Source organism: Schistocerca serialis, chromosome 2, assembly GCF_023864345.2.
Source record: "Schistocerca serialis cubense isolate TAMUIC-IGC-003099 chromosome 2, iqSchSeri2.2, whole genome shotgun sequence".
Lineage (NCBI taxonomy): Eukaryota > Metazoa > Arthropoda > Insecta > Orthoptera > Acrididae > Schistocerca > Schistocerca serialis.
The window spans coordinates 1,081,364,658-1,081,374,901 of NC_064639.1; the positions used below are offsets into that span (position 1 = coordinate 1,081,364,658).

Below are 10,244 nucleotides of genomic sequence, written 5' to 3' on the forward strand. Positions count from 1 at the left end.
TCCATGAGGACATGCGAGCCGAAGCTACTGGATCATGCAACGAGTCAGTACATGAAACTTCCTGGCAGATTAAAACTGTGTGCCCGACCGAGACTCGAACTCGGGACCTTTGCCTTTCGCGGGCAAGTGCTCTCCAACTGAGCTACCGAAGCACGACTCACGCCCGGTACTCACAGCTTTACTTCTGCCAGTATCTCGTCTCCCACCTTCCAAACTTAACAGAAGCTCTCCTGGCAGAAGTAAAGCTGTGAGTACCGGGCGTGAGTCGTGCTTCGGTAGCTCAGTTGGAGAGCACTTGCCCGCGAAAGGCAAAGGTCCCGAGTTCGAGTCTCGGTCGGTCACACAGTTTTAATCTGCCAGGAAGTTTCATGTCAGCGCACACTCCGCTGCAGAGTGAAAATCTCATTCTGAGTCAGTACATGGTTTACATAATTCCAAATAAATAATTTGTAAGCAGAAGAAACTAAAGAATAAAAAGGAAATAAATTGTGAGGGGGTATGCGAATAAATAACACAATACAGGGAAAAAGGTATCAACCACTGCGCGTAATACGCCACAAGGAAACTTTTCAACTTAGACATGAAGACCTGGGTTCAGCATTCAATTTTTCAGTCCTACTGTAAGCCTACTGGCAACGGAACCTGCCCAACAGCGCGCATACTTCAGTACAATGCTTAAGGGAGTGTTATCCGGGTGGAAATTGTTTTTCCGTCCAGTGTTCACAGAATGAATTGTGGCAGTTTCTACTAACAGACTCAATATGTCAACAACAAGTTCCATTCAGTTGCAAATGCGTTGTTCTTTCACAATCGCAGGGATCTTAACGCGATCAGTCGAGAAGAACTCAAAGGAATCTTGGTGATTGAGAATGTGAAATGTAGTTCATCCAAGCTAGAGAGAATTTCGAGATGCCTTAGAGAGAAGCTTGATAGTGACAGAAAAATTACTTGGAAAGTGACTGTGTCTAGTGGAAAGGTGGGAATGCTCTGCATGACGTACTGACACATATGAGTGACACTTACGACAACATAAGTGCCAGGACATTACTCAGTGACGGAATTACTGTGACATCGTGAGAATTCTAACGATGCATAGAGTATGCGAAATTCGTGGGACATCGTGAGAGAATTCTAACAGTGACTGTATCGAGTGGAAAGGTGAGACTGGTGTTCAACGACATGTGTACTGACAAATATGAGTGACAGCATACGTGCCAATACATTACTCAACTGCCAAGCACTGGGAGAGATTTCCCGTGTTTCTGACATTGTAGTACCTACAGTAAGGGCACGAACGCTATGGGCGTTACAGCCGCTATAAAGCATCATTTGACCACCTATCATGCCCTTAGGCGAGAGAGTATATTAACTGTTGTTGGAGGAAAGTTATATTTTCAGACACAAATATATTTCCACTGCAAGCAAGACCCCTGTTCAGGGAATTCATTATCTGAACAGGGTCATTGCTTACACTAGAAATATTTTTCTATCTGAAAATATAATTTCTCTCCAGTCGCAGTTAATACAGTCTCCCGCCTATGGGCATGATAGGCTAACTGAAATCAAGAAATCTCTACAACCTATTTCTCTTCTCCATTTACGATATCTGGACTTGAGACAGCCCTCTGTCAAACGTAATGCAGAAAAGCTGCAGATGCAGACGGGTTCTGACCTGAATCTCTGGTGGACAGTGGACCTCTTAAGCAACATGTTGAGCAATCGGCACTTCAAAGTGCACCAAAGTGAAAAGAAGAGTAGATGATATGTACTCAAATGGTTCAAATGGTTCTAAGCACTATGAGACTTAACATCTGAGGTCATCATTCCCTTGGACTTAGAACTACTTAAACCTAACTAACCTAAGGACATCACACACATCCATGCCCGAGGCAGGAGTCGAACCTGCGACCGTAGCAGCTGCGTGGTTCCGGACTGAAGCTCCTAGAACAGCTCGACCACCGCGGTCGGCGATATGTACTCAACGATGGGTTTTCTCACTGGTCTGTTCTTGTTCTGGTTTTATTCCATCTCTACACACCAGACCTGTCGAAATTGACCTGCCGGAAATTCCAATATGCACACGACTTTCCAATTTCATACCAGAGTGAAGATCGTTCTGAATGGACAAGCACCCAACAAACAGCCTCACGCTATGCATATTTCAAGAAATGGCCGCTTAAACCTAATGTTTCTAAAACAGAAGTATGTATTCTCCTTCTCTCTAATCGCCTAGCATGAACGAACATCAGCCCATAGTTTGACCCTTTTGGTTTAATGAAATACAACGATATGACAAAATGCCATGGTGTCACATTAGACAGAACGCTGACATATCGCAAACATCTTTCCAGCACAGCTGAGGACGCTCAAACACCAGTGAACCTGATAAGGAAGCTGCCAGGTGGTGTGTAGGAAGCAAATATCAGTTCTCTGTGGGACATCCCTTGCGTTCATAAGCCGTGCACCAGGATGTTATGCACCAGTTTGCCTTTGAAACGCTCGTGTGAAGAAAGTTCACATTCTTTTAATGTAGCTATCAGAACTATTAGTGGTACAGTCAGATCTACATTACATGCTGGCTGCCAATACATTTCAACATCTGTCCAGCTCATCTTCGTCGAAAGGCGCCTTTCTGCAACCTTTAGCAGAAAGTTTCTGAAAGTGGGTCGATCCCTAAGATGTACTCTCGCTGGCTAGGAAACGTCTCCAATCCAGAAGATCAGCATATGAAAAAGGTGTCCATATGCTGCCCACTGGGTTCAAGTGGAATGCATAACGCAATGTGACTGGCAAGCCAGAAAACTTGGTACCACGAACTTACTGACAACTCAAGTGTTAAAGTTCCAGGCTTTCATCATCCTTGAGAGATGGTGCTACAGCCCAGCAGATACCGGACTGTAGAAGACATATGCAGATAGAACATTCACAAGTGAGGCTGTGGCAGCTGTGGTGACATTCAATGAGCCACACTGTAAATGAGTGTTCGAACTGATGTTTCCCTGGTGGAATCAAGAGCCTACATGAAGCATCCAAAGAGGCGCTCCACTGGCTTCAATCTTCTGACATTCCTGCGTAGTCTGGGCCGTTTACTGTTTATGCAGTGTAAATACTTGCAGATGTGTATTTTTGGTTTAAATGTGTGAATTGCATTTGTTGTTGTAATTGGTGCGTACGTTAACAGTAACAATAAAGGCGAAATGAATAAAATAACTCTATGGGACCGCATGCAACTGAAGGTTGTTCTCCAGACGTCTCAAATTTTTCGCATACAAATCGAGACTCAGTATTCGTATTTAGATGCAGTTTAGAGCACTTTACACCATAGCTGTTACGAAAGAGTTTTATTTCTGTGTGTGAAATCTTATGGGACTTAACTGCTAAGGTCATCAGTCCCTAACACTACTTATCCTAAATTATCCTAAGGACAAACACACCAACCCAGGCCCGAGGGAGGACTCGAACCTCCGCCGAGACCTACCGCACAGTCCATGACTGCAGCGCCCAGACCGCTCGGCTAATCCCGCGCGGCAGTTTTATTTCTCTTACAAGGGGAGGCCGCCAATTGTGAAATTCAGATTCGATTCATACAGCGCATAATAAAAGCTCATGGCCAGAGGTGTAATGTGGGAAGGCACCAAGATGCACTTCTCAGCCGTTGTCGAGAAAATCGACAGTTAAAATAAACCGTTGCGGTGAAATACTCTCTACGATTAATAATTTTCCAGAGCGTCCTGGCACAGCGGTAAGCGCTCGGGTTCGTAATCTGAAGGTCGCCAGATCGAATCCCGCGCCATGCAACTTTTTCAACTTTTTTTTATTATTAGTTTTTTGTAATTTATATATATATATATATATATATATATATATATATATATATATATATATATATATATATATATGAATTGCTTATGCATGTTGGTGAAGGCGGATCGCTCTCCAATTGTACCGCCTCCATTTTTCCGATTGTTTAACAGGGTGTACCAAAGCTCTCCCGTCCGCACTGATTTTCGACGATGTTTTAAGTTGCGCTAGGGACCGCATCTACCTTCTTTCGAAGTTAGCAGGCAACTACGCTGTTAAGCGGCGGCTCGTTTCGGCCCATTCAACATCTGTCCTTCAAGTGTAACGAGCGAGTAACGGAGTTTATATTTCATACCTGCCACAGCAAATTTGTGTTCGTGGGGTTTCTATTCTAATTCGAACGTTTGACTTACGCTATACGTATTCGTTTTGGAATATCGTTTCTACGTCTTCCGTTAACTATACGTGGTTAACATTATGAAGACAATTAATAACATTTGTGAAATACAACTTTGTTTGCGGAAAACATAATGTTGTTCGAAGTCGCCAGTTTTTCCACGACAAACGACTTTGAACAACTTATTATATGCATAATTGTTGCAACTGATTTCCGAGAATTATATATATATATAAATTACAAAAAACAAATACTAAAAAAAAAAGTTTGCACGGCGCGAGATTCGAACCGGCGACCTTCGGATTACGAACCCGAGTGCTTACCGCTGCGCCAGGACACTCTGAAAGATTATTAATCGTAGAGAGTATTTCATCGCAACGGTTTCTTTTAACTGTCGATTTTCTCGACAATGGCTGAGAAGTGCATCTTGGTGCTTTGCCACATTACACCTCTGGCCATGAGCTTTTATTATGCGCAGTATGAATCGAATCTGAATTTCACAATTGGCGGCCTCCCCTTGTTAGAGTCGGACGAGCGGTAACCAGGTTATAGATTTAGTGACAAAATGCATTGAGAACTAACCTTTCTCAAAGCTTCTGCCGTAATTTTCTCCAATATCAACACAACGCCCTCTCTTCCGGAAGCAGCAAAGATTTTTCATGACTGACACACATTCTGCTGTCGAAATTGCTAATGAACTAACTAAGTAACTAACACAAGCGAAGTACATCAATAGACTCCACAACGTAAACCACCGTACGCTGCCAGACGGAAAGCAGATTCTTAAGTATGCCTGTACGACAATGGTAGCGTCCTTCCGGGTAAGACCACTACTCCGACGAGTCCTCCTCGCTCTTCAGTTTGCAGACAGACTACATAAGGATCGGGGCCTGTAGGGAACGGGTTTTCGTATAAGCAAATTAACATGAGCGTAGTTTCTTTTCACTGCGATGAGTGGCACGTGTCTAGTGGATTTCCACTCGCGGGAAAGACTCGACATACCTTTCTACTGTCTTGTATATTTCCCTAGGACGCATACTGTTGGCTCCGGGGATGTTCACAGAGCTCATAGAACACTCTTTAGAGGTACTTCAGGGCTCGTCCAAATGTCTGAATTATCCGCGTGACTTCGTTGGAATTTTTTAAAAATATTAGAAAGTATTCAGAAGGATGTAGGTTGCAGTAGCTACTTGAAGACGCTTGCACAGGATGGAGTAGCGTGGAGAGCTGCATCAAACCAGTCTCTGGACTGAAGACCACAACAACAACATTAGAAAATAAATAACTACTGGAGGACCTGACAAGAGACAGCAGCACCCGAAAGGAGACAGCAGAAGTGTGCAAAAAAATAATAAATAAAAACTTGCAATGTTGATTAACCGAATGACCAAATGTTGAGTTTCTCCGAGCGTAAATAACGTTAGCTCTCGAATCAGTTGAACAGGTGATTAATTAAACTTTTGTCGTGGGTAAAACGGAGACTGAAGACGCTTGTCAATACTTACAAATATACTAATATTGGGGGCTGTTTGGCTTTGTCAACAGAACATTGTCTTTACTGCCAGGGGTATAATCACATTGCACATTACATGGCCCACGTGGACGACTGCAGCTGATTTTCTTGAGAGTCCTCCTTCACCGTTCTCTACCAGTTCCACCTTCCGTTCATTTTTGACTCGTATTCTGTTTTAAAACGTGGGCCTGGATGTTATTACTTGATCTCATTATTGATATACACTCCTGGAAATTGAAATAAGAACACCGTGAATTCATTGTCCCAGGAAGGGGAAACTTTATTGACACGTTCCTGGGGTCAGATACATCACATGATCACACTGACAGAACCACAGGCACATAGACACAGGCAACAGAGCATGCACAATGTCGGCACTAGTACAGTGTATATCCACCTTTCGCAGCAATGCAGGCTGCTATTCTCCCATGGAGACGATCGTAGAGATGCTGGATGTAGTCCTGTGGAACGGCTTGCCATGCCATTTCCACCTGGCGCCTCAGTTGGACCAGCGTTCGTGCTGGACGTGCAGACCGCGTGAGACGACGCTTCATCCAGTCCCAAACATGCTCAATGGGGGACAGATCCGGAGATCTTGCTGGCCAGGGTAGTTGACTTACACCTTCTAGAGCACGTTGGGTGGCACGGGATACATGCGGACGTGCATTGTCCTGTTGGAACAGCAAGTTCCCTTGCCGGTCTAGCAATGGTAGAACGATGGGTTCGATGACGGTTTGGATGTACCATGCACTATTCAGTGTCCCCTCGACGATCACCAGTGGTGTACGGCCAGTGTAGGAGATCGCTCCCCACACCATGATGCCGGGTGTTGGCCCTGTCTATGCAGTCCTGATTGTGGCGCTCACCTGCACGGCGCCAAACACGCATACGACCATCATTGGCACCAAGGCAGAAGCGACTCTCATCACTGAAGACGACACGTCTCCATTCGTCCCTCCATTCACGCCTGTCGCGACACCACTGGAGGCGGGCTGCACGATGTTGGGGCGTGAGCGGAAGACGGCCTAACGGTGTGCGGGACCGTAGCCCAGCTTCATGGAGACGGTTGCGAATGGTCCTCGCCGATACCCCAGGAGCAACAGTGTCCCTAATTTGCTGGGAAGTGGCGGTGCGGTCCCCTACGGCACTGCGTAGGATCCTACGGTCTTGGCGTGCATCCGTGCGTCGCTGCGGTCCGGTCCCAGGTCGACGGGCACGTGCACCTTCCGCCGACCACTGGCGACAACATCGATGTACTGTGGAGACCTCACGCCCCGCGTGTTGAGCAATTCGGCGGTACGTCCACCCGGCCTCCCACATGCCCACTATACGCCCTCGCTCAAAGTCCGTCAACTGCACATACGGTTCACGTCCACGCTGTCGCGGCATGCTACCAGTGTTAAAGACTGCGATGGAGCTCCGTATGCCACGGCAAACTGGCTGACACTGACGGCGGCGGTGCACAAATGCTGCGCAGCTAGCGCCATTCGACGGCCAACACCGCGGTTCCTGGTGTGTCCGCTGTGCCGTGCGTGTGATCATTGCTTGTACAGCCCTCTCGCAGTGTCCGGAGCAAGTATGGTGGGTCTGACACACCGGTGTCAATGTGTTCTTTTTTCCATTTCCAGGAGTGTATTTTTTTAAATGCTTTAGTTCAATCTGGCTTTCTGGTTGATGGTGGAAAGGACAGTCTCCCACTCATCGCTCTAGCGACATGCACGGCCGAAGTAGACTTCCGAACTTCGTCACACTGACAACGTTGTAGAGCAAGAATGAAACTTTTACCGCTGCAGCAGAGTTCGCAGTGCTTTGGAAACTTCTTAGGAGATTAAAACTGTGTCAACAAGGGCAATGTTCCGCGTTCGAGTTTCGGTTTAATCTGCCAAGAAGTTAAAAAGAAAAAAAAAGCCGCGCGTACTACTGTGCACATTGAAACGTTTCATTCGGAAACAGTCCCGTGGGCTTTGGCTAAACCATTTCTCCACAATATCCTTTCATCGGTGACGTAGTTCCACAAGGTAAGAAGGGGAACTTCTGTGAAGTTTGGAAGATCTCTCATAAAAAAATCAGCGTGTGAACAATGACTGCTTGACAGAGACAGGTTTTGAAATTTAAGGACGGCCACCTTCTTTCAGAAGTTCAGTAATACTGAAGGCTGTTCTGTTAGTTGCTGTGCCAACATCGATTTCTGTCTCGTTTCGGTTAACCTGGTTAAAATAGTACTCTCTTGATATTTAAACAGCATGGACATTGCATCACTGAGTCAGAAGCAGGAACGCGTCACGATTTATTGGCCATGAGGAAGTTTTGGAACCAAATGGTTCAAATGGCTCTGAGCTGGGACTTAACATCTGAGGTCATCAGTCCGCTAGAACTTAGAATTACATAAACCTAACTATCCTAAGGACATTAGACACAACCATGCTCGAGGCAGGATTCGAACCTCCGACCGTAGCGGTCGCGCGGTTCAGGATTGAAGCGCCTAGAACCGTTCGGCCACAGCGGCCGGCAGTTATGGAACCACTCAAGACATAATCGCATGGGGGTGTCTACTGAAGCTGCTTTGTAAACGATATGCACATCATTGATAGAATTTTGGTTCAAATGCAAACAACAAAATTTCGGTGGAATTTACCTAAATACACAGAAAAATTTCTTTTAACACTGTTGGTTGTTATTTCCTTCGGTACTATTAATTTTATTTTATTAGGTAGCCATCTCCATTTATCAAATTGAGGGTAGCAAATACTAACTCTCTCTGCAGACAGCGTGGTGAGCCAAACCTCTGCATCATCTTTAATGAATATAAATTATAAATTCATTAACTGCTAAGCGCAGAGTTGCACATAAGACCGTTGTAATATTAGGCTGTTGACACAGATTAAAGAATTGGTCGAAGATGAATCAGATAAGTGCACGATCTTCAATTTCAAAGTTTTTAAGAAGAGTACAGTCTGTTACAAGTGTTAATCTCGTTAGAGATACAGCAACGTTTAGTATTTCAAACCTTAACATTATTTTATCCGTAATGGATGTCAGTTAAATTAGTGGCGTTCAGTTAAAGATTTTTCAAACGAAAATCCTACATGCAAGGTATACATTACCTGATGAACAGTACCCAAACACATTAATATGGGATGTGTCCACCCCTCTCCTTTATCACAGGCTGAACTCTGCTTGGGACACTGGGGTCTGAATATCTGGAGGAATGACAGCGCATTCTTCCTAAAGAACCGAAGCTGGAGAAGGAACTGGTGTTGGACGCTGGCGTCTGGAGCGAAACCGACGTCCCAATGCATCTCAGAACTCTTCCATTTGGGAAACTGGGCGGGCCAGTCCATTTCAGGATCGTTATGGTCCACTAACGATCACCTCGTAACTGCTGCTTTATGACAGGGTGTGCTGACCAAATGCCCCTCCATATCCACATTCAGTGATGCCTATGGGCTGAGGATGACACGGCGGCCGGTCGGTACGACTGGGTCTTCCAAGGCCTGTTCGGACAATCATTGGCTCCGAACTGTTCTTCTACTGCACGCAGTACATTGTGCTGCAAAATGCAGCGTAAGCCCAGTAAGGGAGCCACATCGTACCCATTAAAGCATCATTATACCGTAACACCAGCTCCTTCATACTTCACTGTTGGCACTATACGAGTATATAAACTCCGTCCGAACAGGCCTTGGAAGGCCCAATCGTAGCGACCGGCCGCCGTGTCATCCTCAGCCCACAGGCGTCACTGAATGTGGATATGGAAGGGCATGTGGTAACCACCCCGCTCTCCCGGCCCTAAGTCAGTTTACGAGACTGGAGACGCTACTTCTCAACAAGTAGCTCCTATTTGCCTCACAAGGGCTGAGTGCACCCCGCTTGCCAACAGCGCTCGGCCGACCGGATGGTCACCCATCCAGTGCTAGCCCAGCCCGACAGCGCTTAACTTCGGTGACCTGACGGGAACCGGTGTTACCACTGCGGCAAGGCTGTTAGCGATACGATATACATGATCGGAGGTAACGTCCTCCAGGCCTTCGCCAAACCCAAGCCCTTCCATCGGAGCGCCGCTGGCTATAACATGATTCAGTACTCCAAAGCATTCGTTTCCAGTCATTCACTGTCCAGTGACATCTATCTTTATACCACCTCAGGCGTCGATTAGCGTTGGCATCAGATTCAAATGGTTCAAATGGCTCTGAGCACTATGGGACTTAACATCTGAGGTCATCAATCCCCTAGAACTTAGAACTACTTAAACCTAACTAACCTAAGGACATCACACACATCCTTGCCCGAGGCAAGATTCGAACCTGCGACCGTGGCAGTCGCGCGTTTCCGGACTGACGCGCCTAGAACCGCTCGGCCACTGCGGCCGGCGTTGACATCAGAAATGTGTGGCGTGTGAGAACTGTTTTTTAACTCCCTACATACAGTTATTTTGCTAGCTGGACCTGCCGGTTGCTCTTTGGATTCCTTCCTCTGATTGCATCCAATTTTTCATAATCACCCTCCGCAGTAATCGATGGTCCTTGTCCGTCA

At 46.1% G+C, this 10,244-nt stretch overlaps 1 pseudogene; it reads right to left on the reverse strand.

Moving 5' to 3' along the window:
- Positions 1-9,582: 9,582 nt before the first annotated feature.
- Positions 9,583-9,699, reverse strand: LOC126459487 (5S ribosomal RNA; annotated as a pseudogene).
- Between the last annotated feature and the right edge of the window lie 545 nt (positions 9,700-10,244).